Below are 15,435 nucleotides of genomic sequence, written 5' to 3'. Positions count from 1 at the left end.
ACGTCCTGGAGCGTCGGGGTATGTATGAAGAGAGGTCGCGGGACGACCTCTCTTCCTACAGCGCAGGTGTCAGCTGTTTATTACAGCTGACACCCGCGGGCAATAGCTGAAATCAGCCGTGCGGCCGATCGAGGCTTTTAACTCTTTGAATGCCGCTGTCAATTATGACAGCGGCATTTACATCCCCCAAACGATGAGATCAGGGGAGCCATGCAGGTGTCATGGCAGCCGGGGGTCTTCTGAAAGGCCCCAGGGCTTCCTTAGCAGACTGCCTATCAAGCCATCCCCACGGGGTGGCTTGATAGACTGCCTGTCAAATGGCAGTATGACATAATGGTACAGTAAATGGCACCATTTAAAAATACAACTCCTCTTGCAAAAATCAAGCCCTCATACAGTGACGTTGATGGATAAATAAAGGAGTTACGATTTTTTTGAGGGGGGAGGAAAAAAAGAAAAAGGGGCCGCGTCGTTAAGGGGTTAAATATAGCAAAAGCTCTCTCCCCTTGGCCACTGATCGACATTGTATGGCCTCTTCCAGTGTTAAATTCCAATGATTGTCATTCTGTAGTAACTCTTTTGCCTCACATGCCGAATGTGGACAATTCCTGACCATTGTGATTTTTAAGATCTTTCGAAGAGGTTGGCCCTCGCACATGGTGTAGCTGCATTCTCAAAGAAAAGCTGACATGCACCATATAAACTCTACCTAAAGCATCTACGACTTTAACACCAGGCCAATTCAAAACAGGGGGTCCTTGAACTCGGCATTTCCATTCCTTTTTTGATGTATTGCAGGTATTATCTTGGCACCTCAATGTAGAGATGAGTTTTTGAAAAATCATCTCTTGTTCAACGTTCAAAAAATGCAATGAGTGTGGCTTTTGGTGGGGTGGAAACTCGGTCACTGAAATTAGTTTATTTAAAATAGACCCATCGACCAATCTTCAAGTGTACACTGAGGAGTATTATGGTGGGATGCCTTTCGTGTAATGGAAACCCCAAAAGCCACCATACAACTTCGTTACTGCTGACATAATGGCAGACTGATATCTGTGTACTTCATCCATGGCATGTGTGAGCTCTGTGTTTCTGAAATTGAAAATGGCTTGGTCGCTGTCTTTGTTAATGTATTTTCATATATATTTTATTGCACGCACTGAACTGTAAGCCTCTACATTGATGTGGGCATTAAACATTTTTGACAAAATAGGTGAATAAGGAACTACTCAACTATTATCCACATTACCATGACTGCTATTTTGAAGTTTTATAGATGCCATTGGACCTCTGTCTGTTGGCGCTTTTCGTCACTATAGGGGGGTTCCGTTTTTATTGTGAACAGTCTCTTTGTGTAGCTTACATGGAAATTGTTTAGTGCATTTCCCATCTTTCATGCAAGGGGATTGGGGATATTCAGGGCTACATGCACCATGAATCATATTTTTAACAATAATATCATGTAGTTCCTTGAGTCACTGCTTGAATCAGGTAATTCAGCGCTGATGATTTTATCAATTTCATTGGGTGTCAACTTGTCTTTAAGCCAAATTTAAATGTGGACAAGTATTAAGCCGCGCTTCTACAATTCTATGGCGTATATAAAGTACAACGCTTCTCCATATATTTTTCCTTTAGTTACGAGGGGGTGCTGATAAGTCTTTGACTTTACCCGGAAAAAAACAAGATAGGAAGATGAAACTTCACATTTATTCCACATACTCTCCATAGAAACAAAAAAAGAACACAAAGCCAAAGACTAATCAGCAGCCCCTCGTATAACCAACATTAGTTTTTTAACTTTTAATCTAAAAACTCTTGAAATTGTATCACGTCTGTCCATAGCCTTTTGTCCGGGTATCAATTAATTGACTATTTCTTTCCATGTTGGGTGACATATGAAATTAATAAATAAATCCGGGCAACCATATATGCACACATAAGCAAATGCGTCTTGAGTATACTCATGCAGGTATCGTAGGCTGTTTACAAATGAAGACGGTAGAATAACCATTCTGCCTAAATCATTAAGATTAACATTTGCATCATTTGCTACAGCATCTTGAAGATGGATGTAATTTTTTGCTCTTAGTGACCACCCATAAGTGTTTTCTTGTGCTGCATATCTGGGCTTTAATCTATAAGGCCGTAAAAACATGGCGACCCTATAGAGCTGTGTGCAGCTCTGTGCTGTCGGCTGCCAGCAGTAGACAAGAGCTTGGAGCTGTCAAAAACATGCTCCTATTGGAAACATTGTTTCCCTATGGTGTGTTCACATGTCCATGTTTTACAGGTGTGCAAACGCACGTACCTGCAAAATATAGGACATGCGTGCACCATAGGTCCGTGGTGCGCATTAATATTCCTCAGCGGGAAGTCCCCTTATCACTGAACACTGTGACAGCACTGTCACAGTGATCAGTGCCAAGAGGACTCCCCGCAGGGAGTGAAGAATCCACTGTCACAGCTGAGACTGCTGTGGCAGAGTATTTCTTCATCTCCGCGGGGATTAAATAATCCTCCACCACAGAAGTGGCAGTCCCATTAAAAACAATGGAAGAACATCGCAATCCTCTGCTACAGCTGTGACAGCTGTGGCAGAGGATTTCTTCATCCCTGCTGGTAGTAAAGAATCCCCTGTCACAGCTGTTACAGCTGTGATAGCTGTGGCAGAGGATCGCGATGCTCTCCAATTGCTTTCAATGGGACCATCACTTCTGTAGTCCCCGTGAAAGCAATGGGCTGCTGGCAAGTCCTGTAGGGATTATCAGGGAAAGGTTTTAAAAATAAGCCCTTCCCTGAAAATCATCCCTAGTATGTGTTAAAAATATATATATATATATATATATATATATATACTCATCTCTCCTGAGCCGCTGTCGGGGCTCAGGCACGTCTAGCGGCTTGGGTCTCCGGCAGTGTAGTGAAGTTCTTTGAACAGGCGGGGATTTAAAATCCCCGCCTGCTGAAAGGGTTGTATCTGATTGACTGAGCGCTCAGCCAATCACAGGCAGCTCTCAGCCATTCATTGAATGACAGCTGAGTGCTGCCTGTGATTGGTCACAGCACTCAGCCAATCACAGGCAGTGCTTGGCCATTCATTGAATTCAATGTCAGTGCTGTCACAATGTTCAGTGACAAGGGGACTCCCCGTGGGGAATATTTACACGACAGCGGCGGAAAGGTGAGTATATATATATTTTTTATTTTTATCTTTTTTACACAAACGGGGATGATTTTCAGGGAAGGGCTTATACTTAAAGCCCTTCCCCAAAAATCACTACAGGGGTTGCCGTGAAACCATTGTTAGCATTAGGGCCATCGGCAGCAGCCCCATTGAAGGCAATGGGCATGAACCTGCATTCACGCACGTTCGTTCACATACGTGGGTGCATACTTTTCTGCGCACCTATGTACGGCTCATACACATGCTTGTGTGAATGCACTCTAATAGATAGTATGAAACAGCTGGCTGCTTAGGTGGAAGTGAGTCCCTTACCTTCTGATCCCAAGTCCCCTTACACTGTGGTTAGGAAACACTGAAACAAAGACCCCCTATTGGCTTAAGCAAGCTTTGATCAGGGTATTTTCGGTTTACTACATATTGCTGCTTCTAAAAAGCAATTTCTTATACTGATCTACTATCATAGATCATAAGAAGAGAATGGTGTGCCTGCTGTTAAGGCATACATATTGTAAAACTAATACATATAAAAAGGAGAGATGAAAGCAGATTATGTCAAATTGTTCAACATTACTGCATAATACAGCAAACAGAAAACATTATATTCTTATAGCCTAGGGCTATTCTATTGTCTAGATTTATTGAAAGTCAATGTATGTTAATGGGTTTAGCAAAGTTGTATATCAAACTAAGGGTGAACTTGTCATTTTGCTGAGAAATCATTAAATTATTAAACTACTTAATGGTGCATATAGAAACAATAGTAAGATTTCTACTGCAGCAGTCTTTGTAAAACTTTTCGTCATCACTTCAGTCAATTATTATATTTTTTTCTATAATGAGAAAGCTCATAACAATTGTACAAGCAATTCATCTTAACAGAACTCTAGTTAGCATCTGATGCAACTGAATGCATAATGTAATCATTTTTTCCTCTAAAATAGTTTTTAAAATAGCAGTCAAAAGTGCACTTGAAGCAATTGCCATGCAGTACCCCTGCTTGACATAAGACTTTCTGCTTATTAGTGATTTATAAATGGTAGAAAATGCCCTGTTATACATGGAAAGGCGACTGACTTACCTAAATAAATGTAAGTATCTGTCCATAGACCAATCGGTAAGCCCTGAGTGGCTTGTATTGCAGACAAAGCTATATCTACACGTGCACTGCTTCACCTGCACACTAGGGGCACTGTCTAGAATGACAAATAAGTGAGAGTGGACAGATTGGCCAGCACATCACTAGAGCTGTACATCCTCTATCTTCTCAAGTCCACACCTTAGAGCTTTGGTTTGTTCTTTGCAAGGAAGCTTATGCTTTAATCCACTTTAACCCTTTCATGATTAAGGGTCATTGATGCTCCTGTATTCAGGTCACATTCTGCAATTCTGGTATCCCCACTTTCCAAAACTTATAACTTTTTTTTATTTTTTCTGCAACATGTCTACACATGGACTTTTTTGTGAGTTGTATTTCTGATTGGTACAATTTAATGTACCATGTAATGCATTGGTAGAATTTTTTTTAAAAGTTGAGTGAAATGGAAAAAAAATACAACATTTTAGGGGGGTTTGGTTTTTTATGGCATTCATGGTGTAGTTAAAATGACAAGTTATGGATATTCTGTGGGTTGCAATGACTATAGTGGATAATTTTATATAGTTTTTTTTGCAATGTGACCTGTACATTTTATTGGTACTATTTGGGAATACTTGCAACATTAAGGCCTCGTTCACACGAGCGTGTTTATGTGCGTACATAGGTGCGCACAAAACCGTGCACCCACGTACGTGCAAAAACACACGTGAACACAGGCCCGTGCCCATTGCCTTTAATTGGGCTGTCGCTGCGGCGAGCGGCCTCATTGAAAGCAATGGGCTGCCGGCAACCCGTGCAGTGATTTTCGGGGAAGGGCTCTAAATATAAGCCCTTCCCTGAAAAATCATCCCTGGTATGTGTAAAAAAGTAAAAAACATATACTCACCTCTCCGCCGCTGTCGGGGCTCAGCTGCGTCTACTCACTTGGGTCTTCGGCAGTGTAGTGAAGTTCTTTCAGCAGGCAGGGATTTAAAATCCCTGCCTGCTGAAAGGGCTGTATCTGATTAGCTGAGCGCTCAGCCAATCACAGGCAGCATTCAGCCATTCATTGAATTCAATTTCAATTGGCTGCAGCGGTGGCCCCATTGAAGGCAAATGGCACAAACCTGTGTTCACGCGTGTTTTTGCTCATACGTGGGTGCGCAGTTTTGTGCGAACCTATGTACACACATAAACACGCTTGTGTGAACAAGGCCCTAATTCGATTTTTTTCCTAGAGATGGGGTGACTGAAAAAAAACTAAATTCTGGCCTTGCATATTTTTCACCATGCGAGATTAGTAATGTGATATTTTAATAAATTGCACATTTACAGATACAGCTATACCAATTTTTACATGTCTTTTTTTCTTGATGTGACAGCTGAGGAAAGGGAATCAACAGTGTTTTCGAGATATAAGCTTGAGGATAAAGAATACCCTAGAGAGGGAGCCTTACAGGAAACATCTTATTTTTTTACCATTACATTTAATACATCATCCTGAAATAATACTGGTAAAGACGTATGGTTAATCTTATATTCTGCTTAAAGTCCTGACTATAAGAAGTAGAAAAAGTCTTATCTTTAATAGTGTCTTTCACAATTCTGTCACCTAGTAGTCAAACTGTATGCAGATTATTACCCCTTTCCAATCTAATTTGTATCCTGGTTTTCCTAGGGGGCTTACTCTTTTTCGTCCATTGTACAACAGCGCTATATGCTGGCTATAGCCAGTACTGCATGAGGTGACAGATTGAATAGGCTCTGACAGCAGAGAGGCTGACAATATACAGTAAGAGAACCCCGACAGATGTCTTCCAACATCGGAGCTGTACAGCCTTAAATCATAATGTCTTCAGAGGTCAGACAGTGGATTGGAAAGGGTTAACACATTAATCAGCTCCTGATTGTGTCCATTCAGGTACGTTGCATGCAATTTCATATAGCAATATGAATAAAGCACTGCTTTTATTAGAACGAGTGCCGTGTTGGATTTTCTTATGTTCTTACATGTGATGATTCTTGCATGTCTTTGCACTAGTTGGACCAGCCATAATGTATGTAATCACCATCTAGGTGTTGCAGAGCAGGTATTGCTATTGGTGTTTGAACATTTCCAAATCCATTGCAGTCCATTCCATCAAAGTAGTTCTATCAAATGAAGAAAAGAGAGACCATTCTACTGATTGGTGGAGTGTCAGCACTCAAACCCTATCAATGCTATCATCTGAAAAGTGTGTATGGCAGGTCAGAAGATAGGCTTTTACACTAATTTAAAGGTAGTAAACGCTGCATTTACAGTACAAGCCATGTGGAGAAAATTTCAGAAATGTCCTTTACATGGTGTGGGAATTTTCAATGACAAATCTGCAGTGTTTTTTAAAAACGTTGCGGATTCTTAATAAACAGCATATCTATTTATGCTGCGGAATAATTCTGCAGAATTCAAACCTGAAAGACAGGGTTACATTCTGCAGCTGATCCACAAATAAAGATGTGGCGAATTCCACACCTAAGGCTGCCTGTCCAGATATTTTCCAGATATATCACCACACTTGAGCTTACTAAAGGGCACTGGCAAATACCTCTGACTGACAAGGCCAAAAAAACCCGGCCTTCTCAACCCCAGAGGGCCTGTTTCAGTACAAAGACATGCCGTTTGGTTTACATGGCGCGCCTGCTACCTTTCAAAGGTCAATGGATTAGATTTTGAAATCTCACCATAACTATTCTGCCGCGTACCTAGACGATGTTATAGTCTATAGTACCGATTAGGAGAGTCACCTTGGGAAGGTACAGGCGGTCATGGATGCCATAAAAGCATCAGGTTTAACCTTAAACCCTGGAAAATGTGCACTAGCCCTGGAGGAAGCCAAGTACCTTGGCTATGTTATTGGCCATGGCGTCATTAAACCCCAGGTCAACAAGGTAGAGGGCGTACAGGCATGGCCTAGACCTTTAACAAACAAACAGGTCAGAGTCTTATTAGGAATGACCGGGTACTACCGTAGGTTCGTGCCTAATTTTGCCTCCATTTCAGCATTAATCACAGACTTGACGAAAGGAAGCAAGTTGGTAATGGTGGCATGGACAGCCGAGCAGGCCTTTCAAAATTTAAAGTCGGCCCTTTGCCAACAGCCAGTATTAATAAGGGCCAACTTCTCAAAAGAGTTTATTGTGCAGACGGATGCTTCTAATGTAGGGTTGGGTGCAGTGTTGTCCCAGTCCATAAATGGGGAAGAACATCCAGTACTGTATTTAAGCCGGAAACTATCTCCTGCGGAGAAGAATTATGCTATTGTTGAATGTGAATGTTTAGCCGTAAAATGGGCACTGGAAACGTTAAGGTACTATCTCTTTGAGAGAGAGTTCAAATTGGTGTCAGACCATGCCCCCTTGACCTGGATGAAGCAAAATAAGGAAAAGAATGCGAGGGTGACGAGGTGGTTTCTTTCGCTTCAGAACTTCAAGTTCACCCTCGAATATAGACCAGGCAAGTCACAAGGTAATACTGATGCCCTGTCTAGGGTGCATTGTCTGACCACCAAGAAGGCCCAGCCCTCCTGTCTGGAGAAGAGGGGGGGTATATTTAGGCAGTTAAAGGGTGAAGTTGTAGATGGAGTATATCTCCATCCCAGGCTCTTAGTGTCTGTGAGGCATTGCAAATAGGCCTTGTGAACAAGGACCGATGCTAAGCACCGTCACACTCCATAGGCTCATTGGTCATAGGGCACTGAGCCAACACATGCCCGAGCCCCTGGCATCTCCAGCACCTCAAAGGCCCTGGTTTCTTTAGCTTAGAAAGCTGGTTGGGGCCATCAGCGCCTTCTAACTCCGACGGTGTCCCTTCCGGTGGCCCGACCTCCTTCCCGCCATACCACAGCTTTCCTCCGGCGTCTAGTGGTCTCTTACCCCGTGAAGGTCTGGAACTTGTAGCGGGGGTCTGGACAGAATGAACGTCCCAGAGGTAGTTCTCAGTCGCAGTGTAGTGGTGGATCAGATCTACCAGCTCGTTAGCATCCTTAGGTTCTCCATGGCCGACCCAGCGTTGCAGATCTGCTGCAGGGCACGGGTATAACAATCCACCATGACTTTATCGATCATCTGGGTGGGTGTGCAAACGTCCGGCTCCAGCCATTTTTTTATCAGATGGTACAAGTTAAACATCTGCGACCTGGCTGGCTGGTCAGACCTGTAGCTCCAATTATGCACTCGCAGAGCCCGGACCACCGCTGTAACACCCAGACGAGCCAGGATCTCTGCTTTAACCTGGCGTAGTCATTTACCTCGTGACTACTGAGGTCGTGGTATGCCTTCTGTGGTTCCATCGTGAGGAACAGTGCTAGAACCTTGACCCGCTCAGCCTTGGTGAGTTTCTCTCTTTTGGCGGTTCTCTTAAATACAGTCAGATAGGCCTCAATATCGTCCTCAGGAGTCATCTTTTGCAGAAATTTTTGCACAGTATCTCTGGGCCTGGCTGTAGTCAGAGCTCCGTCCTTCCTCAAGGCTGGATGTTTGAGGAGGATGTCTGTCAGCTGGTCCATCCGCGCCAACAGCTCCTCCATAGCTAGGGTTCGCGCTTGCATTGCAGGCTTTATCCAGGACATTCACCAGGTGCTGTGCCGTTGCCCATAGGAGTTAGGATTGCTGCCCGCATCCGCGCACCATATGTGAGACAGTACTTCAGGGGGTGGGGGCGGCGCAGACACTCTGGACTAGACAGTTGATAAACTTACTTCAGTTTATTTCAGAAGACAAATAGAAAAAGTCCATTTCAACGTAATAAACGAAACGGTGCACCACGCAGGATGCTCAGGTCCACACAGCAGGATGTTGCTCTCTCCTCAGCTTATCAGACACTGACTCTCTGGAACTGCAGTCTTTTATGCTCCAGTAAGGGGATCAGTGCCTACAGCTGAGCTTCCTGAGAACTAGGGTGAGGTTGTGGACTGGACCGCCACCCTGTCCAGACTAAGAGCCTGGGAGTGAGATATACTTCATCCAAAACTTCACCCTTTAACTGCCTACACCCCTTAAAGAAAGTCCGTCACCATCTTTTCACAACTCTCTCTGGCAGCAGCTTAAGATAGTGCCAGCAATGTTGGTTACAGTGATATGTCTGTTGTATGTATATGTGCAGTAGTTTTGTGAGAAACTTGCATAATTTTTTAGTAGCAGCCACACATAGAGGATTAGTCCTCCATAATCATGAGCTATAGACAGCCACACCCACCCTTCAGCTACTTATTTATAACTAGCTGCCTATTACTGTACATAGGGAAATAGCTGTCAATCACTGGCCAAAGGGTGAGGCTATCTGCAGCTCATGAATATGCAGGACTAGTCTTCTCTGTCTGTCTGCTACTAATAAAATGCAAGTTTCTTCCAAACTACTGCACATGTACATACAGCAGTTAGGCTGGGCTTACACGGGTGGATTCCTAATGCGGAATCCATGATCGGCGTCCACCTGGAGGATCCATGACAAATTGTGGGCATTAAAAAGCATGTAAATTCACTTTTTAGCTCACACTTGCGGATATGAATTGCATATTCCGAGAGCAGAGGAAAAATCGCAGCATGCTTTATTTTGCTGCAAATTCTGAGTGCATGGTCTCTATTGAAGTCAATGGAGGCCATCTGATCCACAGCCCTTACCCAATTATCATTGTGCATGGGCCGCAGGTACCTGCATCATCACTAAGCGACGGCATGGGAAAAAGAAATATTTTTAAAAACTGTACTGCGCACGACCTATGGCAAGCCGCCGGTCATCCACAATACAGATTATTCAGATGCACAGGGTCCGTGTGAATCCGGCCTTGGAGAGAGCTGCAAAAACATCGAGACAGATTCCCTTTAAACTTAAAATGTAAGACTATACACCCCAATTAAAATGTATCCACTGTTTGTACCTATTACATGCCAATGGTAAAATACAACTATTATCAACAGATTTGCATATACAACTAGTGAACAACTATTTACATAGATATTTTAATTTTGTTCTGAAATCCCATCCTTCAAGCAACATTGCATCTCTTTACACACAGGCCGAAAGAAACTTCAATTACATAAATAGAGCGTTGAGAGAAACAAACCATTGGAATCTTTTATTTCCCTGGAGCTAATCTTTAAAACAAAATACAGTGTTAATATTGTGTGCCCGCGTACAATGATTTGTAAGCCAAATTGTCTTTCATTCAAATAACCGGACCATCCCATGATAATAAGGCCTTACTGTTTATTATTAATTAAATGTTTGCATATTCATCAGGAATCTCGGAATAGATATTTGAGCAATTCTATAAGGAATGATTCTGCATATACTTAAAGCGATTTATAATGAATATTCATGGAGAGATTGCTTGATGTAGAACTACTGTACACATAAAGGTATTTGAGTAGCGCACTAAGTCATTCCAATGTCGGGTATTAAGGCCTCTTGTAACTCTTATAAAACTTTATGACAGGAGCAAGAGAAGATGGAATGTGTAATATAAGAAAGGTTTAGCTCATTTAAAGATAGACAAAAAGCCTTGTGGTGAACAACATACACTTTGCTTCATATGATATATCATTTATAATTAGTTTAGATAAAGGGGTTGTACCAAGATTCACTTTTATTATCAAGAGTAGGGGTCTCATGGCTGAGACCCTCACCGATCCCACGAATGGGGGTCCCTCTTCACTGCTGGGTCACTGCACCCCTCTCCTGTAGTAAGGAGGAGGGTGAATGGAGAGACAACCATATTGAAATGATTGGAGCAGCACTGCATATGTGCAACTACCTGTGCATTCAATTTGAGATCACTGCAGGTAGTCGCACATGTGCAGTGCTGCTTCATTTATTACAATGTGGTTGATGGAAATGGCTGAGTGCAAGTGCTTGGCTGTTTCATGGAGGCATAGAATGTTAGTGTTACGATCGTGTGGGCAAACTAAGTACGGGGCCCACACGATCGTGACCAAAGAACAGGATGCACGCACATGGGTTTCACAGGAGATTCACACGGAATCCAGGCAACTGACCCTGTGATACCGGGAGGTTGGCATGGCCCTACCTAAGCGGGGAAATTGCCCCAATAAGGGTAGCCCAGCGGTCTTCTGATCAGGGCCCTAGCTGATCCTAGGAGCCACGCACCATAACAGGACGCATTCAAGTGCCACATGACAGGGACTGAACAACAGGACACACAGAGCCAGAATACACAGCAGCCAAAATGCAACTACTAGTAGCAGATGATAAGCTGAATATAAATGCGAGGTGTTAGTTCGTACATTGGCCAATGAACTTAAGCTGCAAGCTCCAGCAAGGCCCCTCGTATCTTGCAGTCCCCACACTAGCAAGACACATCTACTAGAGGGCCCTAGGGGCCAACCTAGCGCAGACATTGCAAACAAACGCAGCAGACCACACTGACACAAAATAAACATACAAACGGACATGAACCACAAGGCACAGATCACACAGCAAGCTGCAACAGAACAGAGATAGCAGGTCACACAGCAAACTTCAACAGACAAGGATTCATGATTGCTCACCCTGAACACCAGACAGACTGACAAGGAGCTGGGTTATATGTGAGCACAGACCCAAGAGATCGGCTAGCAGGAAGTACCACACCCTGTCAGCTCAATCAATTAACCCTGTGAGGTCTGTGCTGCTAGGAAACTTAGAACTACAGATCCCAGCAGCACACGTGACAGTTAGACTGGTAGAGTTGGAAGGGGCCTCCAGGGTCATCTAGTCCAACCCCTTGCTCAGTGCAGGATTCACTAAATCATCCCAGATAGATGTCTGTCCAGCCTATGTTTGAAGATGTCCATTGAAGAAGAACTCACCACCTCCCATGGCAAGCTGTTCCATTCATTGACCACCCTCACTGTCAGAAATTTTTTTCTAATATCTAATTTGTGTCTCCTCCCTTTCAGTTTCATCCTATTGCTTCTAGTCTTTCCTTGTGCAAATAAGAAAAAGGCTGATCCAGCAGTCCCATTGAAAATGAATAAACAGCACCGAGCATGTGCGACCACCTGTGAATTCAGTCTGACATCACTGCAGATGGTGGCTGTGAGCTGTCAGTAACAGAAGAGGAAGTAAATGAGCCCTCTCAGCAGCGAGATCCTACTGATCAGACTTTTATCAACTATTTTAACTACACCTAACTCCTTTAACTACATTAAATTAATGGTAGGATAATATATTAGGACATTAGCAAATCAGACTACACAACATAGCAACATAGGTCACTCAAAAAATGGTGGTCTTGTGAACACAACTAGTGTCCATACGACCTAGTAGGGCATATGACTATCATAAAAGAGAGATTCTTGTTTTGAACACAACTCAGTGTGCCAAAATGGAGAGTTGCTGTGACAGATTGGTAGACTCAAGCTGTCGAGATATTATTTTTTTAATTATCTATTTATCTGGATGGCTGCTGGGTAATTCTACAATTCTTTGGTAGTTTCTTCTAGCATATGAAAGGGGTTGTGTGTGATGAGACACTCCCTTTGATTTAAACAGCAGCTAAAAACGTACTTTTATTCATAAATCAATACTACAAGCAACAATAGGTCAGTTGATTTAGTAAATCCTGCACTGAGCAGAGGTTTGGACCTGATGACCCTGGAGGTCCCTTCCAACTCTATCAGTCTATGAGTCTATATTTTATTTCTCCACTTAAAAGCCAAATTCTTCCCTGCTTCTTGAATATACTAATAAAATCTGTACACAGAAGCCTATATATTGAGAGATCAATATGAGTACAGGTTAACAAAATATGCATTATGTGATTATATAGCATGGTATAATACAGCTGCATTGATAAAGTTGAACTTGAGAAAAACCTTTATGGTTTTGCAAAAACTGTAAAAAGTGGGACGAGGGGAAGGAACAAAGTGAGGGAGGGTCAAACTGTAAGAAGGCATTATTTAGCAATAATTTTAAGCCAGGGGTTCCACACTTCATTGTATTTTGATATGGCGTTATTTTTCAGGGCTAGAATCTTTTCATAAATATAGTGTTCAGATATCAATTGTTTTAGTTCCTCAAAGTTGTGCATTTCCATTTTCTAGTAATCAGAAGTTTCGCTCCCAAGAAAATGTGGCCCACCAACACTACTGGTTGGAGGATACATGCTTAGGTCAATTAGTAACAGGGTTGTCTTGGGAGTTTTGAGATTAGAGATTTTTGTGAGGTCACAAATTAATTTGTGTACCTCTCTCCAGAAAACATCTAGCCTCTTACATGACCAGAAAATATGGAGTAGAGTTGCGTCATTGCCACCTCCCCTCCAACAAGCTGCATCAGGACTTAGTTTCCTGTGAAGTAAGTGAGTCGGGGTAAAGTACCACCTAATCAGAACCTTTAGATGGGTTTGAATAGCATTCGCACTTTTAGAAGTGCGGCCTGCCAACTCAAACGCTTTCAACACATTTTCCATGGGTATTGTCACCACCAAATCTTTCTCTCAACTCAAGATGTGACATTTGTTTGTGGATTTCAGTTTTCCAGCCAGTTGATCATAGAAGAACCATGTGTGTGATTTGGTGTTTAGTCAGGAGTTTGATGAACCTTGTAGAACCCGATCAGGTAATTTGATTTTGTGCATTTTAGTGGAGTTCATAAAGGAACAGATCTGAAGATATTTATACAGATCTATGTCTGGGACATCGAAGGTGGCTTTTAGCAATTGGAAGGGCTTGATGGTATCTATAAATATTAAGTAATCTAGATATTTTATGCCTCTACATGTCTTTAAGCCAGAAATAAAATATTCTAGGGTATCTATAGGGATTTTTGTAGATTTTGAATTTTCTGATGAATTTTCAGTTTTTGAGTCATCCTCTCCCATGCTATCAAGGAAGACTGAATCAGAAATGAAAGGGGTGGGATGTGTAGATGGGATCTTAAGACTGAGGTAGCTGTTGTTAGAATTTTTGTGTACAGTAAGGAAGACAAGGATATGGTGTCATTTATTTTCGTTTTCAAAAGAGGTCAGCTTATTTTTGGAGATTGTAGTAGCCATGAGAGGGATTGATTTAAGATAGAGAAGCGTTGATATGCTTCGAGGTTTGGGAATACCAACTCCCTCCTGGCAGTGATGCAGAGCCAAGATAGAGAGAGAAGTTCTAGGCCGCTGACCCTCCCAAACGTAGTCAGATAGTTGGCTTTGGAATTTTATTATTAATGTTTAGGGGTAGGGACTGGGAGGGAACGAAAATAATATAGCAGTTTTGGTAGAATCATCATTTTATATAGAACTATACGGAGTACCCAGGAAGTTTGTTTCATTTTGATATTGTCTATCTCTTGTTGGAGGGAATTTATCAAGGAGAAATAGTTAATTGTGATAATCTCTGAGAGGGGGGGTTAGAGTTTGATGCCTAAGTATGAAATATTATTACTTTCCGATTTAAATGGAAACTGTTTTGATGTGTTTTTTTATTCTGTCTGAGACATGGAGCCCTAATATTTGGGATTTAGAGATATTTAGGCCACTTACAGATGAGCATATATTCGCACGCATATACGCGCACAAAAAACTGCGCCTCCACGGATGTGCCAAGACACACATGAATTAAAGGTCTATGCCCACAACCCCTGCAGTGATTTTCAGGGAAGGGCTTTAAAAATAAGCCCTTCCATGAAAATGATCCCTAGCATGTGTAAAAAAAATTAAAACTATATATACTCCCTCCCCGCCGCTGTCGGGATCAGGCGCGTCTAACCGCTTGTCTACCTGCACTGCTCTGAAGCTCTTTCAGTAGTCAGGGATTTAAAATCCCTGCCTGCTGAAAGGGCTGTGTCTGATTGACTGAGTGCTCAGCCAATCACAGGCAGCGATAAGCCATTCATTGAATGACAGCTGAGCGCTGCCTGTGATTGGTCACAGTGCTCAGTCAATCACAGAGAGAGCTCAGGCATTCATTGAATGACAGCTGAGCGCTGCATGTGATTGGTCACAGCGCTCAGCCAATCACGGGCAGCACTCGGCCATTCATTGAATTCATCAGAAGTCCTCTAGCTGGCTAGGCTGGACACGGCAAGCTTGCCAGTGGGTCATCACTGTGCTTTGGGGTCTATACCGCTTCAGCTAAGGGAGATTGCGCCGCTGAGGAGTGCTTAGAGTCACTGGATGGAGCCTGCAGGCACGGAGCTCTGGCC

This window comes from Eleutherodactylus coqui, chromosome 12, assembly GCF_035609145.1.
Source record: "Eleutherodactylus coqui strain aEleCoq1 chromosome 12, aEleCoq1.hap1, whole genome shotgun sequence".
Classification (NCBI taxonomy): domain Eukaryota; kingdom Metazoa; phylum Chordata; class Amphibia; order Anura; family Eleutherodactylidae; genus Eleutherodactylus; species Eleutherodactylus coqui.
Note: the sequence above shows the minus strand (reverse complement) of the source record.